Consider the following 26,527-nt stretch of genomic DNA (forward strand, 5'->3'; position numbering starts at 1 on the left):
TCACCATCATCCCCCTGCGGATGCTCGGGAACCCGTGGTGTCGCCACTCACCAGCGCCTGCAAGCTGCAGACGGCCCCGTGCGGGGACCAAAGGCTAGTGAGAGGTCCGACAGAAAAAATACAATGCAGGCAACAATAATATAGCAAAAGACATGACAACTCAAACTAAAACAATTGGTCAGTTTTTTAGCACCAAACTAAGGCTATAGTGCAACAGGACAAAGCAAAGCAAAAAAAAAATGGCAAAATGTTTTTTTTTTTTCCTACAAACAAGGAACACAAATCATCAAATTAGTGGTAAATTTTCCTGCATGTGTGAATGAAAATGTGGGATGTGGGGTCGTGCATAAGATAAGAAAGGAAAGAATTAAGAATTGTAAAAAATGGTCTCTGTTCAAAAATGGTACTAGACAGCAAAATGGCATTGTCATCAAGACAGCAACAAACAGTCATCTGTGATGTTGGTGCAAAGGATAAATAATACATCTGAAGTTTCTAATCTGTGATGTGCGAATGAAGAAAAAGATTTACGGGAGGGAAAGTAAGTGGAGATAATGTTTTTTAAGTTGCTTGGAAGTGTTTTTTGCAAGTGGCTGATCCTATGAGAGATTAAACTGCCTAAATATTTCAAATTTTTAATTTTATCGATTATTCTATATATGATGCACACATTATTCAGTAAGCGAACAGTGAATTTCGTTTTGTCACCACCTGTGCTGTAATTGACCTGTTCTTGAAAACGCTGCCTCTGCCGCGACATCGTTTATAATTTTTTCTCCGGCAATATTTGAGGAGATAAAATTATAAACGATGTCGTGGCAGAGGCAGCGTTTTCAAGCACAGGTCAATTTTGCAAATTTGCTATGACTTAAGAATCTAGATAAGAAAGCCATGATGGGTATATTTTTCGTGTTAAATGTACAGGTGAGAAGGAAAATGTTGGGCTTACTTCCACCATTTTGAGGAAGTTTTCGCTGACTGGAAAAAATTTCCAAAAAGTCAGTTAGTTATATTGATTTTAATGGCGCAAAAGCAACTTAGGCTATGATGCGCCAAACACACGGTTAGAGCTTTTGTTAAAGGTTACGCTTTTTATATCTAAAGTTTGTATAAAACATTGGCTTCTCTGAGAAATTTAAAAATGCTAGAAAAATCAACCAGTGCTTGATCTCCTAAAAGTAACATGGGGTGTAGTGGGATGTATTCATTGTACAATGTTGTGAAATATTTTTTCCTCAGTTGTTCCAGTTTTTTGCATACAATTAAAATGTGGTTTACTGTGAGTTCATCGCCACACATTTCGCAGAGAGGTTTGCCTTTTTTTGTCAGTAAGAAGTTGTGAGTAAAGTGTGTGTCCAATGCGTAGTCGACACAAAATAACTTCTATGAAACGCTCCTGATGTGTACATGATCTCCATTCTCCCAAAACAGGTTTTATAGAATGTAGTTTGTTGTTTGTTTGTTCGTCCCATGCAATCTGCCACTTATTCCTGAGTTTACTGTGCAGTAATTTAGAAAAATCCCTCTGTGGTATGTTAACTTGTTTTATATGGCCAATTCTAGCTTGTGCTGCGCAAGCATCTGCTCTCTCATTACCTAAAATTCCAACATGGCTAGGGACCCAGCAGAATATAATGTTGTGTTTTTGCTTTGTAATTTTAACTATGTTATGTATGATTTTTCCTATTATGGGTTCAGCAGCGTTTGTAGAATGCAGCGCTTTTAGCATACTGAGTGAATCGGTGTAAATGATGCTATTTTTTATGTCTTGTTTTACTATTTGTTCTACAGCTACAAAGATGGCATAACACTCCGCAGTAAATACCGATGCATACTGTGGCAATCGTATCATTTTTTCATTTGTTCCTTGAATTACTGCACTTCCGACATGACTTTCTGTTTTTGAGCCATCAGTGTAAAATTCGGTGTAAGTGTCATATTTTTCTTGTAGTGCAAAGAACTCTTGCAGTATGTGCTCGTGTGGTATTTTCTCTTTGTTTAAGTGTGTCAATGTGAAGTCACACACTGAAGGAAGGCTGTACCATGGTGGTAGATATTCATGTCTTTGTGCAATATTAGGTAGGGCGTCCAGCACTACTAAGTCTTCACATTTATCTTCAAAGCGCATTATTAGTGGCCTGATAAAATGTGGTTTATTCTTGAATAATCTCCTAGATGGGCACTTGGTAACAATGGGATAGCAGAGATGTTTAAGGAGAGAACGGGTTTTTAGGATGTACGTGCATGTTAGTGTGACTCTTCTATCCTCTAGTGTGGGCTCATTAGCTTCAACGTAAAGACTCTTTACCGGGGATGTTCTATAAGCTCCAGTTGATAGGCGCAAACCAAGATTATGAACAGGGTCCAGTCGTTTCAAGTAGGATGTTCTTGCCGAATCATATACCACACACCCGTAGTCCAGCTTGGAGCGCACCAAAGAGCGATATATTTGCAGTAGGCATGCTCTATCGGACCCCCACCGTTTTCGCGAGAGTACCTTCAATACATTGAGGGCTTGGGATGCTTTCTTTTTCAGGTTGTTAATGTGTGACAGAAATGTAAGTTTCTTGTCAAAAGTGACGCCTAAAAATTTATGTTCCTGTTTGACTGGCAGTGTGGTTTGATTCAAGCACAGATTGGGATCGACCTGTAGGCCTCGTCGTAATGAGAATAAAACAGCTACTGTTTTTTGAGGGGAGAACTTGAATCCATTTTTCTCTGCCCAAGCAGCCAGTTTATTTAGTGTAATTTGTATTTGTCTCTCGCAGGACAGTATGTTGGAAGAAGTGTATGCTATCTGTATGTCGTCTACATAAACTGAATACATTACGGACTTAGGTATTACTTTGGCCAAAGAATTCATTTTCACTATAAAGAGTGTCGTACTTAAAATGCATCCCTGGGGTACGCCGTTCTCTTGGGTGAATGTCGTTGATAGAGTTGCTCCCAGACGGACTCTGAATGTGCGGTTAGTCAGGAAATCGTTCAAGCAGTTCAGCATCCTGCCGCGGATCCCTAGGTCTGCTAGGTCATGGAGGATGCCGAACTTCCACGCGGTATCATATGCCTTCTCCAAATCGAAGAAGACACCGATACAGTGCTGTTTGTGGATGAACGCCTCTCGGATGGTGTTTTCTAGGCGGACAAGGTGATCAGTGGTCGAGCATGCTTTCTTAAATCCACATTGATGTAAATCTAAGAGTCGGCGAGATGCAAGTGTGAAGGTCAGTCTAGTGTTTATTATACTTTCGAAAGATTTAGCGATGCAGCTGGTGAGGGCTATCGGTCTGTAATTGTTAGGACTTGTTGGTTGTTTTCCGGGTTTCAGAAAAGGTACTATTATTGCTTTCTTCCACTCCTCAGGTATATTCCCAGTTGTCCATATTTTGTTACAGAATTTCAACAATGCCTGCACGGCAGCCTCAGAGAGATGGGCAAGCATTGCGTAATGCACATTATCTGGGCCTGGTGCTGTCTTTTTACCAGAAGATAATACCCTACTCAATTCCTGGAGTGTGATGGGTTGATTGTAGTCCTCGTGCATACCTGCTGCAAATGGAAGTTTTTGTTTTTCTGCTATTGCTTTGTGCTTCTGGAACGTGTTTGTGTAGTTGGACAAACTTGAAACTTCAGCAAAATGCTCACCCAGTATGTTGGCCTGTTCTTCTAATGATGTTTGTGTCCCGGGTGTAGTCAACAGAGGAAGTGTGAAAGGGGTATGGTCACTGCTGAATCTTCGAACTTTTTCCCACATTTTTTTTGAGGTTATTGAGCTGTTTATAGAGGACACATATTTCTGCCACGAGGATTTCTCGGCATTTCTCCGAACGAATCGCGCTCTGGCCTTGGCCCTCTTAAAGGCAATCAAGTTCTCCGCTGTGGGATACCGACGCAGAGAGCCCCAAGCTTTATTTTGTTGTTTTTTTGCTAATGTGCATTCTTGTGTCCACCATACTTTATCTTTTTTGTGTACGAGTCCTGTTGTTTGTGGTATGGCTAGTGTAGCGGCCGATATTATGCATGTATTAAATTTTCCATTAATTTCGTCTATGCCGAGATCTTCACAAAATTCTTTTTCTAGTGTGGCACTTGCTGTAAAAAGTGACCAGTCGGCGAGGTGAAGTTTCCAGCGCCGTGGTCTTGTGGGGATGACTGCAGTAGACGATGAGAGGCTGATGATAATAGGTAGGTGATCACTTCCCAGAGGGTCATTTAAAACATCCCATTTAAAATCTGTAAAAAGCGATGGTGATGCGAAAGCTAAATCGAGAAAGCTCATTTTTGCCGAGCTTGGGCAACAATACGTTGCTTTTCCTGTATTTAAAAGACAGATGTTATTTGAGAGGATAAAATCTTCGATTGTTTGCCCCCTAGAGTCGCAGCGCTCGCTTCCCCAAAAAGGGGAGTGAGCGTTAAAATCCCCAACTACCAGATATGGCTCTGGAAGTTCATCTATCAATTCTTCTAGATCATGGACTGTTAGTGTAAAATGTGGAGGAATGTATACGGAACAGATTGTTAGTGTTTTATAGCTGACGATGCTGACTGCAACCGCCTCTAGTTTTGTATTGAGCTTTATTTCTCGAGCAGGGACGCCGCTTTGGACGACAATTGCGACGCCTCCTGAGAGTCGATTTGCCTGCTCGCGATCGCGTCTAAAAGTTTGATAATGTTTCAGGATATGTACATGTTGTGGACCAAGATTGGTCTCCTGAAGACATAAAACTATGGGTAACATTGACCCTAAAATATGTGTTATGTCACTATAATTCCGCATAAGTCCTCTACAATTCCACTGAATTAAAAAAGCCATGCTTGTGTTTTTAAAAGAAAATGAAAGGAGATTTACTTATGAGGTGGGCCCGTTATGAGGGGCCTGTCTTTTTTTCGCTCAAGAGAGCTGTTCCGCCGCTGTAATGGAGGCGGAGTGGGTGTTGTATCCATCACCTCAACAGAGGTGCTGGAGGACCGCGCAGCCGCGGTTGTGTTAGTTTCAGGCCTCTCCCGACGGGGGGAGGTCCTGCGGGATGCCGACCCATGGACCGGCGGTCCCTGCTTTGGCAGTGACAGGGCAGCTTTCGCTGACCCTGCCTGGGGCGTGGATGGCCCTGCCATAGGCTCGGTGGGAGCAGCCTTGGCAGGTGCCGGAGTGCTGTGCGGTGCTACGCCCCTGCGCACCACATCAGCGAAGTTTTGTTTTGCTGTGAAGGAGAATGTGTTTGTAAGCGCAAAACGCCTTCTCGCTTCTTTAAAAGAAATGTTTTCTTTGGTCTTTATGGTGATAATTTCTTTTTCTTTCTTCCAGGACGGACACGCCCTGGAGTATGCAGCATGTTCTCCTTCACAGTTTGGACAGCACAGGGCTGCGTCACATACATCAGACTGGTGATCCTTAGAGGCACATTTTGCGCAAGTTTTACGACCGCGGCAGCTCTGTGAGCCGTGGCCGAACCTTTGGCAGTTGAAACACCTGCGAGGGTTTGGTATGTATGGTCGTACATTGATTTTCAAATATCCCACGTCGATTGTGTCGGGCAGGGTGCTGGTGTTGAACGTCAGGATCATGTGTTTTGTGTCTATTTCCTTGTTGTCCTTCCGAATTATGATTCGGTGGACATCTATGACGTCTTGGTCGATGAGCCCTTCGAGCATTTCTTTTTCAGTTATGTGAAGAAAATCATTTTCCGATATTACGCCTCGGACAGTGTTTAGTGAGCGATGAGGAGTCACGGAGACCGGGATTTCCCCTATGGACGTTAGGTTGGAGAGCTTAGAATGTTGGACATTGTCACACAGTTCGAGCAATAAGTCGCCGCTGGCCATTTTTGACAGCTTATAGCCAATGCCTAGGGTTTCAGTCAAGCACTTTGACACAAGGAAGGGGGATATTATTCTTGCCTGTTTATCTTGTTGTTCACTGTGGATCACATGATATTTGGGGAATGTTACTTTTCTTTTCTGAAAGAAGTTGTCTGCCTCGTTCCGCCCTCTTTTGAGAGAGCGATCGGGTTTTGAAAGTTGGGGAGCCATAAAAAAACCTTGTTTTTCGGTCATGGTGCCAGCCACCCACCACGGAGTCCAACAAGGGGACGGGACAGGAACTTGATAGCAAGTCCTGCCCACGCCAGCTGTACACCTCAACTATAACCAAATATGACGCAACTCAGGGTAGTTGGTCACACAAGGTTAACCCTCGCCGCCAGGAAAAAAGGAAAAACCAAGAAGTGAGTAGGATATAGGAGAGTTGTGAGACAGAGATACGAAAGTTAAAGATGAAGAGGAGGATAGGAAAAGGCGACTGCCGATTCCCCCCGGTCGGGTCAGGCCGGAGGTGCCGTCTGCAGGAAGCTGGGGCCAAAGTGGTGTGTTGCTTCCGCCAAGGGGCCTTAAGGGTCCAAACGTTCGGCATCGGCTCAACCACCAGGATCCCCTTTTCCCCGGACACGGCGATGCCACGCACGGCGAGGCGCGGGTGCTCGGGTCCGTGGTGATGCACAGTTCACCATCATCCCCTTGCGGAGATCTCCCTGCGGATGCTCGGGAACCCGCGGTGTCGCCACACACCGTCGCGACGCCTGCAAGCTGCAGGCACCCCCCTGCGGGGGAAAATTTCCAAAAAGGCACAAGTCTTAAAGGAGGCTATAACTAAGAATTTTTTGCTCTACGAATATAAAGAGCATCTCCTTTAAATGTGCACAATAGATAAGCATCGAGGTGGTACAAGCTTTCTTGTTTATATAATACAGGCAAGCACAAAAAGTACCGCCCTAAATCTGGTATTTTTTAATGTAGTACCTAAAGTTTTTCAAAAATCAAAGAAAAACAAACCCCATTCCAAAGTTTTCTTAAAACTACTGAAACAAGTCTCTAGAACGAGGTGAAAAAGAATACGAAAGAACATGCTGCATTATTTTGTTTCCAACAATCTTATCCAAGCTCAAACTTGTAGCTTTTTGAGCATCCGCAGGAGCGCCTAAATGAGGGGGCAGAAGCAGAAAACATGCCCTCCGCTGCTCTAAATTTTCCCTAGATCCCAAACTGAGACCTTTTCCATCAAGAGAGAGCATACCCAATTATTTTTTGTGGACAAACACCGATATGTGACATAAGCAGGATTCTGCGGCGCTGCTATACCCGAATGACCGGTTTTTTTTCCTTTGATCTTTGAAAAACACTACTATATTAAAAATGCCAGATTTAGAGCATTATTTATTGTACTTCCCTAAATTATATAATAATGAAAGTCGGCAACTCTTTCAGCACTTCAATGTTTATCTGAAGGATATGTGTTTTATATTTGCGGAGTAAAAACATTCTTGAAAATAGCCTCATTTGAGATGTCATTTTTGGAAATTTTTTTCTAGTAAGCGACAACTTCTTCACAATGGTGGAAATAAGCCGGACATATTCTTTCTTTCCTCCACTTTTAGTAAGCAAAATATATCCATCATGGCTTTCATATTTTGAATTACATCATTCCAAATCCGCAAAATTGAGCTCTGCGTGAAAACGCAGCCTTTGCCATGACGTCGTTGACATTTTTTTTTCTCCTGAAACATCAGCATTTTCACGAAACAGAATTTACTGTTGGCCTGCTGAATAACTTGTGCACAACATATAAAATCAAGAATATTAAAAATTTGAAATATTTGGGCAGTTTGATCTCTCGCAGAATCACCCTGGTGGTATATTGCTCCTATTTTTACACCAGCAAATTATAGTAGTACCCTTTGACCATAAATATTACTACTCGAAGGAAGGTTAAAATTACCTAATATGGAATTTCTAGTGGGGCGGGCAGAGGCATGAAACAAAGTAGCTAGAAACGAATAGTTGATCATCACTGCATTGTATACACACTCTGCCATCCTTAAGTCGCGTAGTTGATCAAAAGGTAAAATTTTGAGCTGAGAAAACGACTTGCTTGAAACAGTGTAAGTAGAATTAAACATTTTTCTAACAGCGCGTTTCTGCAATATTTTAATGGGATCAGTCTATGTTTTGAATGTGCATCCCCAAGTTTTGACACAGTATAGTAAATGACAGTGAACGAGGACATAATAGACAATTTGTAATGTATCGAATTCCAAGTAGTTTCATGTCTGCAAGAAAACATAGCATCCAGATGCTATTTTGTTGCAAACAGCGTTCATAGTGGAGCGATTGGTTTGAACATGACGGGAGGCCGCACGAGTGGCACCCTTGCCACTGGCGCCGAGCCATGCACGTCGGAGGTAGTGGCAATCGGAGGCGCCTGGAGTGGCAGAGCCGCCGGGAGGGTCTGGGCTGCTGGGAGGGCCGGGGCCATCGGGAGGGCCGGAGCTGTCGGGATGGCCGTGGGCACCGGGAGAGCCGAGGCCGCCCCGAGAGGGCCGTGGGCATCGGGAGAGCCGAGGCCGCCGAGAGGGCCATGGGCACCGGGAGAGCCGAGACCGCTGAGAGGGCTGTGGGCACCAGGTGTGCCGAGGCTGCCAGGAGGGCAGGAGACGCCGGCGGGCGCCGGGGCCTTCGAGATGCCAAGGGTTGGTGGGAGGACAGGCATCGGTTCAGAGTCGTTGTTAGGCAGGAGTGGCGGGGAGGCGGCCAGGGGTTGCCGAGGTGGGCAGGGTTCCGACGAAGGGTGCGTGAGCGAGAGCGGGGCTGGGACAGCTGCTGGCAGCAGCGACAGCAGGTGTGCAGCGTTGTAGAGTGGCAGCGGGCAGTAGGAGACGCCGAAGTCCACCAGAATGGCAGTGCGCAGCTCGTTGTACGGTCAGCTGCCCAAGGCAGGGCAGGCGATCCGGCGCAGCAGGTCGGGCGGGTATTGTATTGTATTGGGTTTTATGGTGCATAAGCAACTCAGGCTATCATGCGCCAAACACATGGTATAATTTATTTCAAGAATTGGGTGTCCTCACCGAAAGACCTTGTCCGGAGAAGGACTCCAAGGAGCCCAGCTAATCGAATGTAGACCTCAGCCTTCTTCTCAGGCCTGAGAAAATGGATGAGGTGTATCATAAAATGCGTCAAAGCACAGGGTAAGAATTTTTAGAAACAATAGTTCTGCGATATTATATTTGTTGTGTTGTGTTGTGTTGGGTTTAATGGCACATAAGCAGCTAAGGCTATCATGCGCCAGGCTCAAGGTATATGAACACTTTTCTGTAGGTGGGAGGAAACATGGTTGTGTAGAGCACTTAAATTGCTATTTCGTTCTGGTAGTAATAAGAGAAAGAAGAAATTTTATAAATGGCTAAAAATAAACGCTTTCAAGAAGGTCAGATAACCTCAGTAGCCATCCTTGGCTGGGCAAGGATCCTGAGGCTCCCAACCATTTAAATAACCACCTCAGCCCTCTTCTCATGGAATGAGAAAATGGTTGAAATGCATCCCATTTTAAAGCAAAGCTGTGGATCAAAGTTTACAGTTTCTGAAGAAAATCTGCTTCTTTTAAAAAGCTAAAAACGGAAGATATGTTAACAATGGCATTTTCGCCTAAAAGCAGCGCTGGGTGTAAAGGAATGTATTCATTATAAAACTTCGTAAAGTGCTTATTTCTTAGTTTTTCGAGTTTTGCACAGGAGAATAAAATATGGTTTATTGTTAGTTCGTCTCCACATCTTTCACAACGAGGTTTATCTTGTTTCGTTAGTAAGAAATTATGTGTAATGTGTGTATGTCCAATGCGGAGACGACATAAAATTACTTCAATAAATCGTTCCTGGTGCCTACAGGTCTTCCATTCACCCAGGACAGGTTTTACAAAGTGCAGCTTGTTGTTAACCTCGTTGTCCCAAGAGGCCTGCCATTTTTCTCTCAATTTATTCTGGACTGACCTGATGCAGTCCTTATGCGGTATGTTTACTGGTTTTATTTTTGCGTTAAGGGCAAGTGCGGCGCTTGCATCAGCCCTCTCATTTCCGCTGATGCCCACGTGACTGGGAACCCAGCAAAACTTTATTGTATGTCCTTGTGAATCAGCTCGTATTACATTATGTATTATGTTTCCTATTAAGGGTTCAGTTGCATTTCTGGGGTTTATTGCTGTAATTACGCTGAGGGAGTCACTGTAGATAACACTGTTCTGTATGTTTTTCTTCAATATTTGTTCTACAGCTAGAGCAATGGCGTAGCATTCTGCTGTAAATATTGAAGCGCACTGAGGCAGCCTGACTACTTTTTCCCATTTCCCTTGCACTATCGCGCTCCCTACATAGAGTGCTGTCTTAGATCCATCTGTGTAGAAATCTGAGCAATTCTTGTATTTTTCACTCACTCCAAGAAACTCTTGCTGTATATGTTCCAGTGGGGTATGTCTTTTTTGAATGTGTGTCAGTGCGAAATCGCATACACCAGGAAACAAGTACCAAGGTGGCAACCTATCGGGTCTCTGGGCAACATCAGGAAGTGCATCTAGTATGTTTATTTCTTGGCATATTTCTTCAAAGCGGAGGAGCAATGGTTTTACAGCTTGAGGTTTGTTGGTGAACAGTGTTCTGGATGGGAATTTTGTAACTATGGTGTAACAAAGATGTTTCAGTAGCGACCTTATTTTCAGTACGTATGCACAGGTAAGCATTGTTCTCCTGTTGGTGAGGGTCGGTTCATTTGCTTCTACGTGAAGGCTATTTATGGGTGATGTTCTGTAAGCACCAGTTGAAAGGCGCAACCCGAGGTTTTGTACTGGATCTAGCTTTTTAAGGTATGATGACCTCGCAGACCCATACACTATGGATCCATAGTCTAACGAAGAGCGTACTAGAGAGCGATAGATGTGCAATAGGCACCTCCTATCGGATCCCCAACGCTTCCGAGAGAGTACTTTAAGTATATTCAGGGATTGGGTGGCTTTCTTTTTTAGGGTGTTTATATGTGGTAGAAACGTTAGCTTTTTGTCAAAAGTTAAGCCTAAAAATTTGTGTTCTTGTTTTACTGGAAGTGTGATGTCGTTCAAGTGGAGGGTGGGATCAATCTGCAGTCCTCCCTGCAGCGAGAAAAGAACCGCAACAGTTTTCTGTGGAGAAAACCTAAATCCATTTCTGTCTGCCCAAAGTGCTAATTTGTTTATTGTGAGTTGTAGTTGTCTCCCACAAGTTGCCAGGCTAGAGATGTGCACGCAATTTGAAGGTCATCAACGTAGACCGAGTACATAATGGACTGTGGAATTATACTGGTTAAAGAATTCATTTTTACTATGAACAATGTAGTACTTAAAATGCATCCCTGAGGAACGCCGTTTTCCTGAGTAAAATTATTTGAGAGGGTTACGCCGAGACGAACTTGGAAAGAACGGTTGGATAAAAAGTCGCTCAAATATTTCAGCATCCTCCCGCGGATACCAAGCTCTGCCAGGTCGCGAAGAATCCCGAACCTCCAGGTCGTGTCATATGCCTTCTCCATATCGAAAAAAACTGAAAGGCAGTGTTGTCTGTGTATAAAGGCCTCTCGGATTGTGTTTTCCAGGCGGATTAAATGGTCGACTGTGGAACATGTTTTTTTAAAACCACATTGGTGGACATCAAGAAGCTCTCGGGATTCTAGAATAAACATTAATCTAATATTTATAACACTCTCAAAAGATTTGGCAAGACAGCTTGTAAGGGTTATAGGCCTGTAACTGTTAGGGGAGGTTGGTGGCTTTCCTGGTTTTAGAAATGGAACAATAATGGCTTTTTTCCAAGCAGCTGGTATTTTCCCTACTACCCATATTTTGTTAAAAAATTTTAACAGAACTTCTACAGATTGCTCAGATAGATGGGATAGCATTTCATAATGAATTTCGCCGGGGCCTGGTGCAGTTTGTTTACCTATAGACAGTACTCTCTGTATTTCTTGAAGTGTAATCAAATTATTGTAAGGCTCGTTTGTGCTGCCTGCCGTAGGGAGTCTTTGTTTTTCGGTTGTGTTTTTGTATTTTAAGAATGACTGTGTATAGTGGGAAGAACTAGAAAGTATAAAAAAATGTTGCCCCAAAATGTCTGCTTGTTCTTTAATACTTGTCTGAATTCCAGGATCCGTCAGCAGAGGGAGGGTGAATGGGGAATAGCTGCCATTTACTTTTCTGACCTGCTCCCACAGTTTTTTTGATGTTACCGAGCTGTTTATGGACGACACATAATTTTGCCAAGACATTTTTTCCGCGTTCCGCCGTATATATCGGGCTTTAGCTTTTGCCTTTTTGAAAGTTATTAGATTTTCGTGAGTAGGATACCTACGAAATACACCCCAGGCCTTATTTTGTTGTTTTTTGGCTTCCCAACATTCTCGCGTCCACCATACCTTGTGGTTCTGGCGCACCACGCCTGTGGACATGGGAATAGCTAGCCGTGCAGCATCGATGATACGCTTTGTAAGAATTTCATTGATTTCATCTATGCTAAGTGTTTCTGAGTAAATGTCCTCTAATCTGGCCTTTTCTCTAAACAACGCCCAATCAGCTAGATGTAGCTTCCATCGCCGTGGTTTGGTCGGGATGACTGCAGGTGAGGATGATAGGCTTATAAAAACTGGTAGGTGATCACTCCCAAACGGGTTGTCTAAAACGTCCCACTTAAAATCACTAAAAACAGAAGGTGAACAAAAAGACAGGTCTAAACTGCTCATTTTCCCAGACGTTGGGGAACAGTAGGTGGCCTTTTTCGAATTTAAAAGACATACATTATTCGTCAGGATAAAATCTTCGATTATTTGACCTCTAGCGTCACAGCGTTCGCTTCCCCACAGGGAGGAGTGAGCATTAAAATCCCCAAGTAACAGATATGGCTCCGGAAGTTCTCTGATCAGTTGCTGTAGATCATGGAGTGTTAACGTAAAATGTGGAGGAATGTATACGGAACAGATTGTTAGTGTTTTGTAGCTTACGATACTGACTGCAACCGCCTCAAGTTTTGTTTTGAGTTTAATTTCTTGAGCAGGGACACCGCTTTGAACGACTATCGCGACGCCTCCCGATAGCCGATTTGCCTGCTCTCGATCGCGTCTAAAAGTTTTATAATGTTTCAGGATATGTACATGTTGTGGACCAAGATTGGTCTCCTGAAGACATAAAGCTGTGGGTAACATTGACCCTAAAATATGTGTTATGTCGCTGTAATTCCGCATAAGTCCTCTACAATTCCAATGGATTAAAAAAGCCATGTTTATGTTTTTGAGAGGAAATAAAAGGGGATTTACTTAAGTAGTGGTCCCGTTATTAGGGGCCTGTCTTTTTTCCGCTCAAGAGAGCTGTTCCGCCTCTGTAGTGGAGGCGGAGTGGCAGTTATATCCATCGCCTCACGAGAGGCGCTGGAGGACCGCGGGGAAGCCGCGGGTTTGTGGGTTTCAGTCCTCCCCCGGTAGGGGGAAGTCCTGCGGGATGCCGACGCATGGACCGGCGCTCCCTGCTTTGACACTGGCAGGGCAGCTTTCGCTGACCCTGCCTGGGGCGTGAATGGTCCTGCCACTGGCTCGATGGAAGTGGCCTCGGCAGCGACCGGGGTGCTGTGTGGTGCACCGCCCCTGCGCACCACATCAGCAAAGCTGGATTTTGCTGTGAAGGAGAACTGGTTGGTAACGGCAAATCGCCTTCTTGCTTCTCTAAATGAAATGTTTTCTTTGGTTTTTATCGTGATAATCTCTTTTTCCTTCTTCCAGGACGGACAGGCCCTGGAGTATGCTGCATGTTCTCCTTCGCAGTTAGCGCAGCGCAGGGCTGCGTCACATTCCTCAGAAACGTGATCCTTGGAAGCACATTTTGCGCACGTTTTGCGGCCGCGGCAGCTCTGTGAGCCGTGGCCAAACCTTTGACAGTTGAAGCATCTTCGTGGGTTTGGAATGTAGTGTCTGACATTTACTTTCAAGTATCCTACATCGATGGTTTCTGGTAATGTACTTGTATTGAATGTTAGAACCAAGTGTTTTGTCTCTATTTCTTTATTGTCTTTCCGGATTTTGATTCTGTATACATCTGTGACATTTTGGTCAGACAGGCCTTCCAGCAATTCTTTCTCGGTTAGGTGTATGAAGTCGTTTTCAGAGATGACACCACGAACTGAGTTTAGGGATCGGTGCGCTGTTATTGAAACTGGGATTTCTCCGATGGATGCAATGTTTGCGATTTTCGAGTTCTGGGTATTGTCAAGGAGTTTTAACAATAAGTCTCCGCTGGCCATTTTAGACACCTTGTAGCCAGGGCCCAGGGTATCTGTTAGGCATTTAGATACAAGGAACGGAGAAATTATTCTTGCTTGTTTTTCATTACTTTCGCTGTGGATAACATAGAACTTGGTGAATGTCAAGGTCGGTTTCTTTTTTGAAAAAAAGTCTGCTGCTTCGTTCCGCCCTCTCTTGAGAGAGCGATCGGGTTTTGAAAGTGGGGGAGCCATAAAAAAATTTTGTTTTTCGGCCATGGTGCCAGCCACCCACCACGGAGTCCAACAAGGGGACGGGACAAGAACTTGATAGCAAGTCCAGCCCACGCCAGCTGTACACCTCAACTATAACCAAATATGACGCAACTCAGGGTAGTTGGTCACACAAGGTTAACCCTCGCCGCCAGGAAAAAAGGAAAAACCAAGAAGTGAGTAGGAGATAGGAGAGTTGTGAGACAGAGATAGGAAAGTGTAAGATGGAGAGGAGGAGTCAGGTCAGGCCGGAGGTGCCGTCTGCAGGAAGCTGGGGCCAAAGTGGTGTGTTGCCTCCGCCAAGGGGCCTTAAGGGTCCAAACGCTCGGCATCGGCTCAACCACCAGGATCCCCTTTTCCCCGGACACGGCGATGCCACGCACGGCGAGGCGCGGGTGCTCGGGTCCGTGGTGATGCACAGTTCACCATCATCCCCTTGCGGGGATGTCCCTGCAGATGCTCGGGAACCCGCGGTGTCGCCACTCACCGTCGCGACGCCTACAAGCTGCAGGCGCCCCCCTGCGGGGGATATTATATTTGTCTAAAATCGCTGAGTCTTTTAGAAAACTAAAAAAGATGAAGTTCTTACAAGTGGATTATCTTCTAAATGTAAATTGAGGTGGAAGGGAATGCGTTCTTTGTAAAATGCCGTAAAATATATTTTCCTTAGCCGTTCGAGTTGTGTGCACGAGAATAGGATGTGATTTACTGTGAGCTCATCTCCAAATTTCTCACATAAAGGTCTCTCTTGTTTTGTCATTAGAAAGTTATGTGTTAAGTGTGTGTGTCCAATACGGAGATGGCATAAAATAACTTCGATGAAACATTTTTGGTGCGAGCATGACTTCCATTCTTCTATTATGGGTTCTACTAAGTGTAGCTTATTATTTCTTTCAGTGTTCCATTGGGACTGCCATTTATATCTGATTTTACACTGTACCAGCTTCATGCCATCTTTGTATGGAATGTTTACGTTCTTTATTTCTTTGTTCCGAGCCTTTGCAGCACATGCATCCGCCCACTCATTGCCTGTGATTCCGATGTGGCTTGGCACCCAGCAAAATTTTATGTCTTGTCCCTGTGTTGTGGCTCTTCTTATGTTATGAATGATGTCACCAATTAGTGGTGTAACTGTATTTCTATGGTGAAGTGAGGTGAGTACGATCAGAGAATCAGTGTAAATGATACTATTCACAATGTTCTCATTTATAATTTTTTCTACAGCCACAGAGACTGCGTAACACTCTGCCGTGAAAATGGATGTGCACTCAGGCAGCCGTACTGTTTTTTCCCAATTATTTTGAACCACAGCACTTCCGACGTAGTGTGCAGATTTTGATCCATCAGTATAAAATGCTGTGTATTCTCTGTATTTTTCGTTTAGGGTTAAATATTCTTGTAATATATGCTCATGTGGTGTTTGTTTTTTCTGAAACTGTGTTAATGTGAAGTCGCACATAGAGGGCAGGCAGTACGAAGGCGGGAGTGGGTCAGGTTTGAGGGCAATGTTAGGCAATGTGTCCATGACATTTATTTCTTGGCATTTCTCTTCAAAGCGCAGAAGAAGTGGTCTGATTGCCAGAGGTTTGTTCGTAAACAGTGCTCGAGATGGGCACTTTGTAACTATTGGGTAGCATATGTGTTTTGACATGGAACGAATTTTAAGAATGTATGAGCATGTGAGCATAGTTTTGTCTGTGAGTGATGGTTCGTTAGTTTCAACATAAAGGATATTTATGGGCGATGTTCTGTAAGCACCAGTTGAAAGACGTAAACCTAAGTTTTGCACTGGGTCGAGTCATTTTATGTATGATGGCCTTGTTGAACCATATACTATATTGCCATAGTCTAAGCAGGATCGTACCGCAGAGCGGAAAATTTTTAGAAGGCTTGCCCTGTCAGAACCCCAGTGTTTATGTGAAAGCACTTTGATTATGTTCAGTGATCGGGAAGTTTTCTTTTTAAGTGCATTAATATGAGGCAAAAAAGTGAGCTTTCTGTCAAATGTTATACCTAAAAATTTGTTATTTTTTACGGGCAACTCGGTTTCTTTCAGATGTAGGGTCAGATCTTAACCCTCGTTTGAGTGAGAAAATAATGGCTACTGTTTTCTGTGCAGAAAACCGGAAGCCATTTCTGTTGGCCCATGATGCTAGTTTGTTAATTGTGTTTGTCTTTCACATGTTGATATGTTGGGGAATGTGCAAGCTATATGGAGGTCGTCTACATAATGTGAATACATAACAGACCTCGGTATTATTTTGCTAAGAGAATTCATTTTTACAATAAAGAGAATAGTGCTTAAGATACAGCCTTGAGGTACTCCAAAATTCCTTGAAAGTGTTGAGCCCAGGCGGACATTACATGAACGGTTAGACAAAATGTCTTTAAGGGAGTTCAGCATTCTGCCACGGATGCCGAGCTCAGCTAAGTCCTGAAAAATCCCGAACCCCCATGTTGTATCATATGTTATGGAACATGGTACCAGCGCAAGAAACAAGGACGAAGGGAGAAGAAAGACAACACGAACGCATGACTTCCACTGAAATTTATTGCACACTTGCGGGACTTTTATATGGAGAGAAGCACCACTATCGCCACCAACCGTTCACAGCTATCAACACACGCCGGACCACCAATGAGGAAAGCATCTGAACTAAACAAAGACAAATCAACCAACTGCGTACAAGAGCACATCGCAGACTTTTTTGTTTTCTTTTTTCTTATTTTACCTGCCTGAACCTACAATCACATTTGCCTGCAAATAATCAATTTCCTTTTTTCCGAGCGCGACAGATAGGGCACTGACGCACTTATCTTTTTCATTCAATGAAAAAGATAAGTGGTACCACGTTCCATAACAATCAAATCAAATCTTTATTTTCCATCAGGTGCTACAGATGGAGGGGCTACGGAAAAAAAGCTGCCTCTTGGCAGCTTGACGAGTCCGCAGACCCATATATAAGGCAGCGTCTAGACAGCACCAGAGCATAAAAAGCCATAAACAAATCAAGACACTTGATCAAAGCAAAAAAAAAGAAAAAATACTGAGCCAGATCAATCAAACACCATCAGTACAAAAGAACCATGTTCCATAATGTTCCATAATAATGCAAACCAACTAGCCCAGCTGTCTACCCTTAGTGTATCATATGCTTTTTCTAAACCGAAAAAGACTGTAAGACAGTGTTGTTTGTGGGTAAAACCTTCTCTGACAGTATTTTTGAGACGGACTAGGTGATCTGTTGTGGAGCATCCCTTTTTAAAACCACATTGATGGATATCTAGAAGTTCGCAGGAATAAAGGACAAAAGTTAATCTTATATTCAGGACACTCTCAAAGTATTTGGCGAGGCAACTACTAAGGGTTATGGGTCTATAACTGCTAGGAGAGGTTGGGGTTTATTAGGTTTAAGAAACGGTATAATAATAGCTTTTTTCCAGGCTTCAGGTATCTTCCCTGATATCCAAACTGTGTTAAAGAATCTTAAAAGTGCTTCTACGGCAAGCTCAGAAAGATGGGCAGGCATTTCATAGTGTATGTGGTCGGGTCCTGGAGCAACTTTTTTTTCCAGTAGACAGTACTCTGTTTACTTCTTGGAGAGTAATTAAATTGTTGTATTGTTCTTTTCCATCCCCACTGATTGGAAGTCTTGGTTTTTCAGTTATATTGTGTTTTATAAATGCGTATATTGCGATGAACTGGAAACTGCAGTGAAGTGTTCACCCACCAAAATGTCTGACTGTTCCCTTATGCTTGTTTCTGTGCCAGGTGTTGTCAGAAGAGGAATTGTGAACGGTGAGAAGTCGCCGTTTAATTTTCGAACCTGCTCCCACATTTTTTTACATGTGATTTGACTGTTTATAGATGAAACATAACTCTGCCATGAAGCTGTCTCGGCAATATGACGGATGTACTGAGCTTTAGCTCTTGCCTTTTAAAATTTACGAGATTTTCATGTGTCGGATACCTGCGAAATTTACCCCAAGCTCTATATTGTTGTTTTTTTGCTACCTTGCAGTCTTTTGTCCACCAAACTTTGTGATTTGGTCGAACTACTCCAGAAGACTGCGTAATAGCTAATTCTGCAGCAGTTAAGATACAGTTGGTGAACTTTTCGTTTATCTGATCAATGCTCAGGTTTTCTAAATCTATATTTTGTAAAGTGGCTTTTGCTCTAAAAAGTTCCTGGTCTGCTAGATGCAGCTTCCATCGTCGCAGTTTTGTGGGGATTATTTCTGGTAGAGAAGAACTGATTAGTATAGGGAGGTTATCGCTACCATATGGGTTGTCGATGACATCCCATTTAAAATCGTTAAAAAGAGAAGGTGAAGTAAACGACAAATCTAAACAGGTCATTTTCCCCAAGCTAGGGGAGCAGCATGTGGCCTTTTCCGTATTTAAGAGACATACATTATTTGCGAGGATAAAATGTTCGATTATTTGGCTCCTAGAGTCACAATGCTCGCTTCCCCAAAAGAGGAGTGAGCGTTGAAATCCCCAACTACTAGATATGGCTCTGGAAGCTCATGGATGAGTTCTTGTAGGTCATGAACTGTTACTGTAAGATGTGGAGGAATATATACAGAACAGATAGTAATTGTTTTATAGATGACGAGGCTGACCGCAACGGCTTCAAGTTTTGTTTTGATTTCTCGAACAGGGATGCCGCTTTGAATGACAATCGCGACGCCTCCCGAGAGTCGACTTGCCTGCTCGTGATTGCGTCTAAAAGTTTTATAATGTTTCAGGATATTCATATGTTGTGGACCTGGATTGGTTTCCTGAAGACACTAATTTACAGGCAACATTGACCCTAAAATATCTGTTATGCCACAGTAATTTCTCAACAGGCCTATACAGTTCCACTGAACTAAAAAAGCCACGTTTGTGTTTTGGGGTGTGAACTTTATGGGGTTTACTTATGCTCTGGACCCGTTATGATGGGTCTGTCTTTTTTTTGCTCGAGAGAGCTGTTCAGCCTCTGTAAAGCAGCCGGAGTGGGAGTTGTATCCATCACCTCACCAGAGGTGCTGGAGGACCACGGAGAGGCCGCGGTTGTGTTAGTTTCAGGCCTCCCCTGACGGGGGGAAGTCCTGCGGAATGCCGACCCATGGACTGGCGCTCCCTGCTTTGAGGGTGGCAGAGCAGCCTTCGCTGTCCCTGCCTGGGGCGTGGATGGCCCTGCCATCGGCTCGGTGGAAGCGGCCTCGGCAGGTGACGGAGTGCTGTGTGGTGCTACGCCCCTGCACACCACATCAGCAAAGTTGGGTTTCGCTGTGAAGGCGAATGTATTGGTGAGGGCAAATCGCTTCCTCGCTTCTTTAAATGAAATATTTGCTTTGGTCTTTATGCTGATTATTTACTTTTCCTTTTTCCAGGACGGACACGCCCTGGAGTGCGTAGCGTGGTCTCCCGTCGCAGTTTGCGCAGCCTAGTGCTGCGCCACATTCCTCAGTATGGGGGCCCTTCGAAGCGCATTTCGCGCAAGTTTTTCAGCCGCGGCAACTTTGAAAGCTGTGGTCAAATTTTTGACAAATGAACATCGGTGGGGATTTGGCATGTAGTGTCTGACGTTGACCTTCAGATATCCAACTTCGATAGTTTCGGGCAAGGGGCTGGTGTTAAATGCAAGGACCATGTGTTTAGTATCTATTTCCTTGTTGTCCTTGCGGATTTTGATTCTGTGAACGTCAATTACATTTTGGTCAGATAGCGAAGCATTTTGGCTTCTGTCAGATGGATAAAGTCAGTTTCAGAGATTACACCTCGGACTGTGTTGAGAAATCGGTGGGGGGTCACGGAGACAGAGATGTCCCCTATAGACGCAATGTTTGAGAGTTTGGAACACTGGATGCTGTCACGTAATTCAAGCAGTAAGTCACCGCTGGCCATTTTGGAGACCTTGCAGCCGGGGCCCAAGGTATTGTTACGTGGTCCAGGCGGGAACGACGCGAGAACGCCCGGGCACAGCACACAGGTCAAGAGCACAGGGCGGCCCGCACAGAGCACCAGGCACAGAGCACAGAATCCCAGAGCATGCGCGCCTCAGATAGTCTTCATTCATCTCTTCTTCTATCCGTTGCATGGCCCCCGGTCGCAAAAAAACACCGTCTCAATGGAAATTAGGGCGGGGCAAGGGATTGCGACACGTAGGGCTTGAGGCGAGAGACGTGGACAACGTCACTCTGAGATGCACCGGAGGTGGTCTCCGGAAAGGCCGGGGCAATTTCGTAGGTGACGGCGGTGACCTGGCGGACCACACGGTATGGGCCAACATAGCGGGACATTAGTTTTTCGCAAAGCCCGACACGGCGTGTGGGCGACCAAAGCAAGACGAGGGCTCCAGGGGAAAAAGTTACCATGCGGTGGCGGCGGTCGTAGTAGTCCTGCTGTGAGGCCTGCTAGGCTTGTAGGCGGGAGCGAGCCAGCTGGCGGGCGTGGTCGGCGCGGGCAATAGCGTCGTGGGCATATTCAGAAGGCGGGGAAGGAGATGTCGGAAGCAGCGTGTCCAAAGGTAATTGGGGTTCACGACCGTACAACAGATGGAACGGGGAGTATCCGGCAGTGTCATGACGAGAAGAATTGTAGGCGAAGGTCACGTATGGAAGGGCAATGTCCCAGTCCCGATGGTCCGGGGAAACGTACATTTATTTATTTATTTATTTATTTATTTATTTATTTCTGATACCCTCATGGCCCACAGGGCATTATTGAGGGGAGTGGTACATAGATATAAAATGAAACTCTTACAAAAAGGGGGTTAACGCATACATAGGCATGCCTACAAAAAAGAAAAAAAAAGAAGCTAGCTGCAAGAAAATACATGACTCAAAAAAGCGAAACAATACAATAATTAGGAATACCAACACCAAAACGAATAAATTCACAAAAACAGTCAAAAAACATTTCATGTAAACACAAAGATATGAACTAGAACATCACCCTTCGTAGAAACATTGAACGGGTACGATGGCAGAAGGCTATTAACAGAACAAAGTGCATGCGAGAAAAAAAGAAAAAAAAAGGAACAGGGCTAAATACACAATATACAAAACGAAGTGAACCAACTGAGGCTATGGTAAACCATAATGTAATGACAACAGTGCCCTAAACTCATCAACGTCCTTTGCAGCTACAATATGTGGTGGTAGGTGGTTCCACTCCGACGATGTTTTTGGAATAAAGGAATTTATGCAGGATGTTGTCCGGCAACGAGGAACGCCAACTTTCCGTGAGTGATCGATGTGAGATGAAACATATGTTGGTGTTGTGATCAATGCTTCTTTCAGAGTAGAGTTCATGCTGTAAATTTTAAAAAACAGACACAGACGGGACACTTTTCTGCGCAGAGCAAGAGGGGTTAACGATAAACTATTTTTTATTTCTGTGACACTGAAAGCACGATCATAGTTGCGCACAATAAAATGCGCTGCTCTATTCTGCACAGCTTCTAGAGCGTCGATGAGTGTGCTAGTGAAAGGGTCCCATACAGAGTTAGCGTATTCTAATTTTGAGCGCACAAGCGACTTATACAGAAGAAGCTTGACAGGGGTTGGTGCTAAGTAAAAATTGCGCTTAAGGTATCCAAGCATGCGGTTAGCGGAAGCTATGATAGAGCTGACGTGTGCTTTCCAAGTTAGATATCCGTGAGAGTGCGGTTGAGGCGCTCTGTAAGACCGTTGGTTTGGGGATGATAGGCGGTGGTCAGCTTATGTTTTGTTGAGCAGGAATGGAAATGTCGTCGACAACTTTAGAGAGAAAACAACGGCCGCGGTCGGTGAGAAGTTGGCGGGGTGCACCATGAAGGAGTCGTAGAGGAGAAAATCGGCCACGTCGGTAGCAGTACTGGTGGGGAGGGCCCGCGTGATGGCATAGCGAGTAACATAATCTGTCGCAACGGCAATCCATTTGTTTCCGGAGGTGGACTCCGGAAACGGGCCCAAAAGATCCAAGCCAACACGATAGAATGGTTCAGGGGGCACATCAACAGGCTGGAGCAAACCCGCGGAGAGCGTGGCGGGACGTTTCCGGCACTGGCACTGGTCGCAGGCACGAACATAGCGGCGGACGGACTGGTAGAGACGGGGCCAAAAGAAGCGACGACGCACGCGGGCGTAAGTACGCGAGACACCCAGATGTCCAGCAGTGGGGAGGTCATAGAGCTCGTGGAGGACGTCGTTGCGCAGATGCTTCGGGACAACGAGCAGTAGGTCTGGGCCGGCGGGGTTCAGGCTTCTGCGGTAGAGTGTGTCATGATGAAGTACAAACCGGCGCAGGGCAGGGTCAGATGGAGAGGATTTGAGGCGGGAAATAATAGAGCGGAGCTCGATATCTCGTCGCTGCTCATCGCCAAGGTGAGTAAGAGCAGAGAGCGAGAAGAGGTCAGCGGCGGAGTCACTGCCAGAATGATCAGAAGAGTCAACGGGATATCGGGAGAGGCAATCAGCATCAGTGTGTAGCCTACCGGACTTATATACCACGGTATAGTCGTAGTCTTGGAGGTGTAAAGCTTAGCGACCTAGGCGGCCAGTAGGATCTTTCAGTGATGAGAGCCAGCAGAGCGCATGGTGGTCGGTGACAACCGTAAAAGGGCGGCCGTACAAATATGGGCGGAATTTCCCAACCGCCCAGACAAGGGCTAAGCACTCACGTTCGGTAATTGAGTAATTGCGCTCCGGGGCGGAGAGGAGGCGGCTGGCGTAGGCGATGACACGGTGCTGTCCGGATTGCCTCTGAGAAAGAATAGCGCCGATGCCATAGCCACTGGCGTCTGTGCAGACTTCAGTGGGAGCTGTCACATCGAAGTGGGCCAGAACTGGCGTGGTAGTAAGCTTCAATATCAAGGTGGAAAATGCGTGTGCTTGGTCGGGTCCCCAGATGAAGGTGGCGTCCTTTTTCAGGAGGTCGGTGAGGGGGCGGTTGATGTCGGCGAAGCCTTCAACAAATCGACGAAAGTAGGAGCACAGCCCTAAGAAGCTGCGGGCGTCGTTACAGGAACGTGGCTGAGGAAAGTCTTTAACGGCTCGGATCTTATCAGGGTCAGGGTGCACCCCCGTGTCGTCGACGACATGACCCAAGATGGCGAGTTGACGGCGCGCGAAACGGCACTTAGACGAGTTGAGCTGCAGGCCAGCATGACGAAAGAGAGAAAGGATCTGAGAAAGGTCAGTGAGGTGAGAGGAAAACGAGGGCGAAAAGACAATGACGTCATCGAGATAGCACAGGCAGGTGGACCACTTAAAGCCTTGCAAAAGAGCATCCATCATGCGTTCAAATGTGGCTGGTGCATTGCATAATCCGAAAGGCATAACTTTAAATTGATAAAGGCCATCAGGAGTCACAAAAGCGGTTTTCTCACGGTCCTGTTCATCTACAGCAATTTGCTATAGCCGGAGCGAAGATCTATGGACGAGAAGAATTTGGCACCATGGAGGCAGTCAAGCGCGTCATCGATACGCGGCAGGGGGTACACGTCCTTTTTAGTGATCTTATTCAGGTGGCGATAATCAATGCAAAAATGCCATGAGTCATCCTTTTTCCTGACAAGGACGACGGGTGAGGCCCAGGGACTGTGTGAGGGTTCGATAATGTTTTTTTCTAGCATTTTAGTAACTTCCGCATTGATTACTTGACGCTCGGCGTGAGAGACCCGGTAAGGGCGGCGGCGGATGGGAGGGGCATCACCTGTTTCAATGCGGTGCCTGCCGGCGAGAGTTTGACCCAGCGCGGTGTTGTTCACGTCAAAAATATCCGAAAAAGATTCGAGAAGGGCACGAAGCTTGGCAGTTTGATCGGGATGGAGGTCGGTAGCCATCATGGTTGTGAAGGTGTCGGTCGACAGAAGAGACTGCCGGCGCGGTGCGGCGGTTTCTGGAACTGGGGTAGCGGGCAACGTAGCCACGTGGCAAGGAGCGAGAGGGGATAGCGTAGCGACGCAGATGCCGGACGGTAGCACTTGAGAAGTGAGGCCGAAGTTGAGGAAAGGCAGAGAGAGGGCGTTGGCTTGGATGGTGGCAATGGTATGAGGTAGGGCAACGTTACGGGTCAGGAGGAGGTCAAGATTGGGAGTAACGAGATAGTCGCCATCGGAAACTGGGCGAGATGGAGTCAATGGAACAAAAGAGGCGGTTCGGGATGACAGGCGAGCATATGCGGTACTGAACAGTCGCAGTGATACATCAAGTGGGTCTGAATCCAGCATTGGAAGGGCGAGGTGTAGAACACCCTCTGAGCAGTCAATGAGGGCGGAATGGTCAGTCAAAAAATCTAAGCCGAGGATAAGGTCATGGGCACAGGTGGTCAACACGGTGAACTGAACTGGTATACTCTGGCCGGCAATAGTAACGCGTGCGGTACACATACCGTGCACAGCAGGCGTGCCACCATCCGCGACACACACACGGGACGTTGCAGGCGTGATGACTTATCGGAGGCGACGGCGGAGGGCAGCACTCATCACTGATACATGAGCACCAGTGTCAATCAGGGCGCGCACAGGAACACGGTCGATAGTGACGTTCAGAAGATTAGGTCGAGTGGTCGAGAGAGGACTTGTAGTCCGGGTCGTTGATGCAGCGTCACCTCCGGGAGCTGCATCACTTAGTTTTCCAATTGGGAGCGGCTGCGAGAAGGCGACTGGGCGGAACGAGAGCGGCGGCCCTGCGGGGACGGAGAGCGGGAGAATCGGCGTGGAGGGGGTACGGCTGGTGCAGACGGTTCGAACGGGGCGCGGGTCGAGAAGTTGTGGGATGAGGCGGGACTGTAGAAGGAGGGGAAGACGTTGCGGGGCGTTGAAGACCATGGACTGCAGCAATGACGGGCGATGTGGCCAATGCGAGAGCACCGGAAGCAAATGGGACGGTCGTCCGCCGTGCGCCAGTCATTGGGATTGAACGGGGCAGAGAATAATAGGTGCGACGAAAAGCACAGGGAGGGGGCTGGGGGGTGTCCGGGCTTCTGATGGCGCACACTGCCGCAGCGAGGTTCAGATGAGCGAGTTCCTGCCGCACGACGGCCTGAATCAGCGACACAGCGGGCAGGGTTGTATCAGGGACGGAGGGCGGGGATATCACAGGTGCGAGGGCCTCCTGTTCATGTCGGACGATCCGGGTGACTGAATCGGTGACGGCAGGGGCGTCCGAGGGCGTGTGGGATGGTGATCGGTGGTCCTCACAGAAAGATGTCGCGGCCGTGTTGGGAAGGCGAGAAAACGACGGCGAAATGCGGCGGCCTTTGACTTGCTCAAATCGACGGCACTCATTTATGATGGAGTCAATTGAGGTACAGTCTTTGCAAACAAGCAAGTGGAACGCATCGTCGGCAATGCCTTTGAGCACGTGGCCCACTTTATCGGTCTCACTCATTGCGGCGTCGACCTTGTGACAAAGCGCCAAGATGTCCTGAATGTAGGCCACGTAGCTCTCGGTAGAAGATTGTGCTCGAGTAGCCAGCTGTTTCTTGGCGGCGAGCTGGCGGTCATCAGGTCTACCGAATAGCGTCTTCAACTTTTCCTTAAAGGTGTCCCAACTTGTTAGCTCTTCCTCATGGGTCTCGTACCATACGCGCGCCGTGCCATTGAGGTAAAAGATGACGTTCGCGAGCATTAGCGTAGGGTCCCACCTGTAGTAGTTGCTGACGCGCTCGTAGATGTTAATCCAGTCTTCGACGTCCGAGCCATCTGTGCCGGAAAACGTGCCGGGGTCGCGAGGAGGAGCCATGATGACGAAAGGAGTGGTAGTGGGGGTAGTGGGGCTCCTTGACCGGCCGGGTGGAGCCATGGTGGTAGTCCCGGCCTGACGAGTACTACGAAGCTGCGTGGTGTGCAGAGCGTAAAATCCGCACCTCCACCAAAGATGTTACAAGGTCCAGGCGGGAACGACGCGAGAACGCCCGGGCACAGCACACAGGTCAAGAGCACAGGGCGGCCCGCACAGAGCAGCAGGCACAGAGCACAGAATCCCAGAGCATGCGCGCCTCCGAGAGTCTTCATTCATCTCTTCTTCTATCCGTTGCAGTATTGGTTAAGCATTTGGACACGAGAAATAGGGATATTATACGAGCTTGCTGTTTTTTCACATTGACTGTGTATGACATGGAACTTTGAGAATGTAGGTTTCTTTTTAGAGAAAAAATCTTCTGCTTCGTTCCACCCTCTTTTCAGAAA

The 26,527-nt window shown here is 46.1% G+C and overlaps 1 protein-coding gene across 5 annotated transcripts in view; it reads right to left on the minus strand.

Annotated features, from left to right (window-relative positions):
- LOC144112053 (TBC1 domain family member 13) overlaps positions 1–26,527 on the minus strand; it is a 288,796-nt gene that overhangs the window by 127,324 nt on the left and 134,945 nt on the right. The gene's annotated exons all lie outside the window — the stretch shown is intronic.

The sequence above is a fragment of the Amblyomma americanum genome, unplaced genomic scaffold, assembly GCF_052857255.1.
Source record: "Amblyomma americanum isolate KBUSLIRL-KWMA unplaced genomic scaffold, ASM5285725v1 scaffold_37, whole genome shotgun sequence".
In the NCBI taxonomy this organism is placed as follows: domain Eukaryota; kingdom Metazoa; phylum Arthropoda; class Arachnida; order Ixodida; family Ixodidae; genus Amblyomma; species Amblyomma americanum.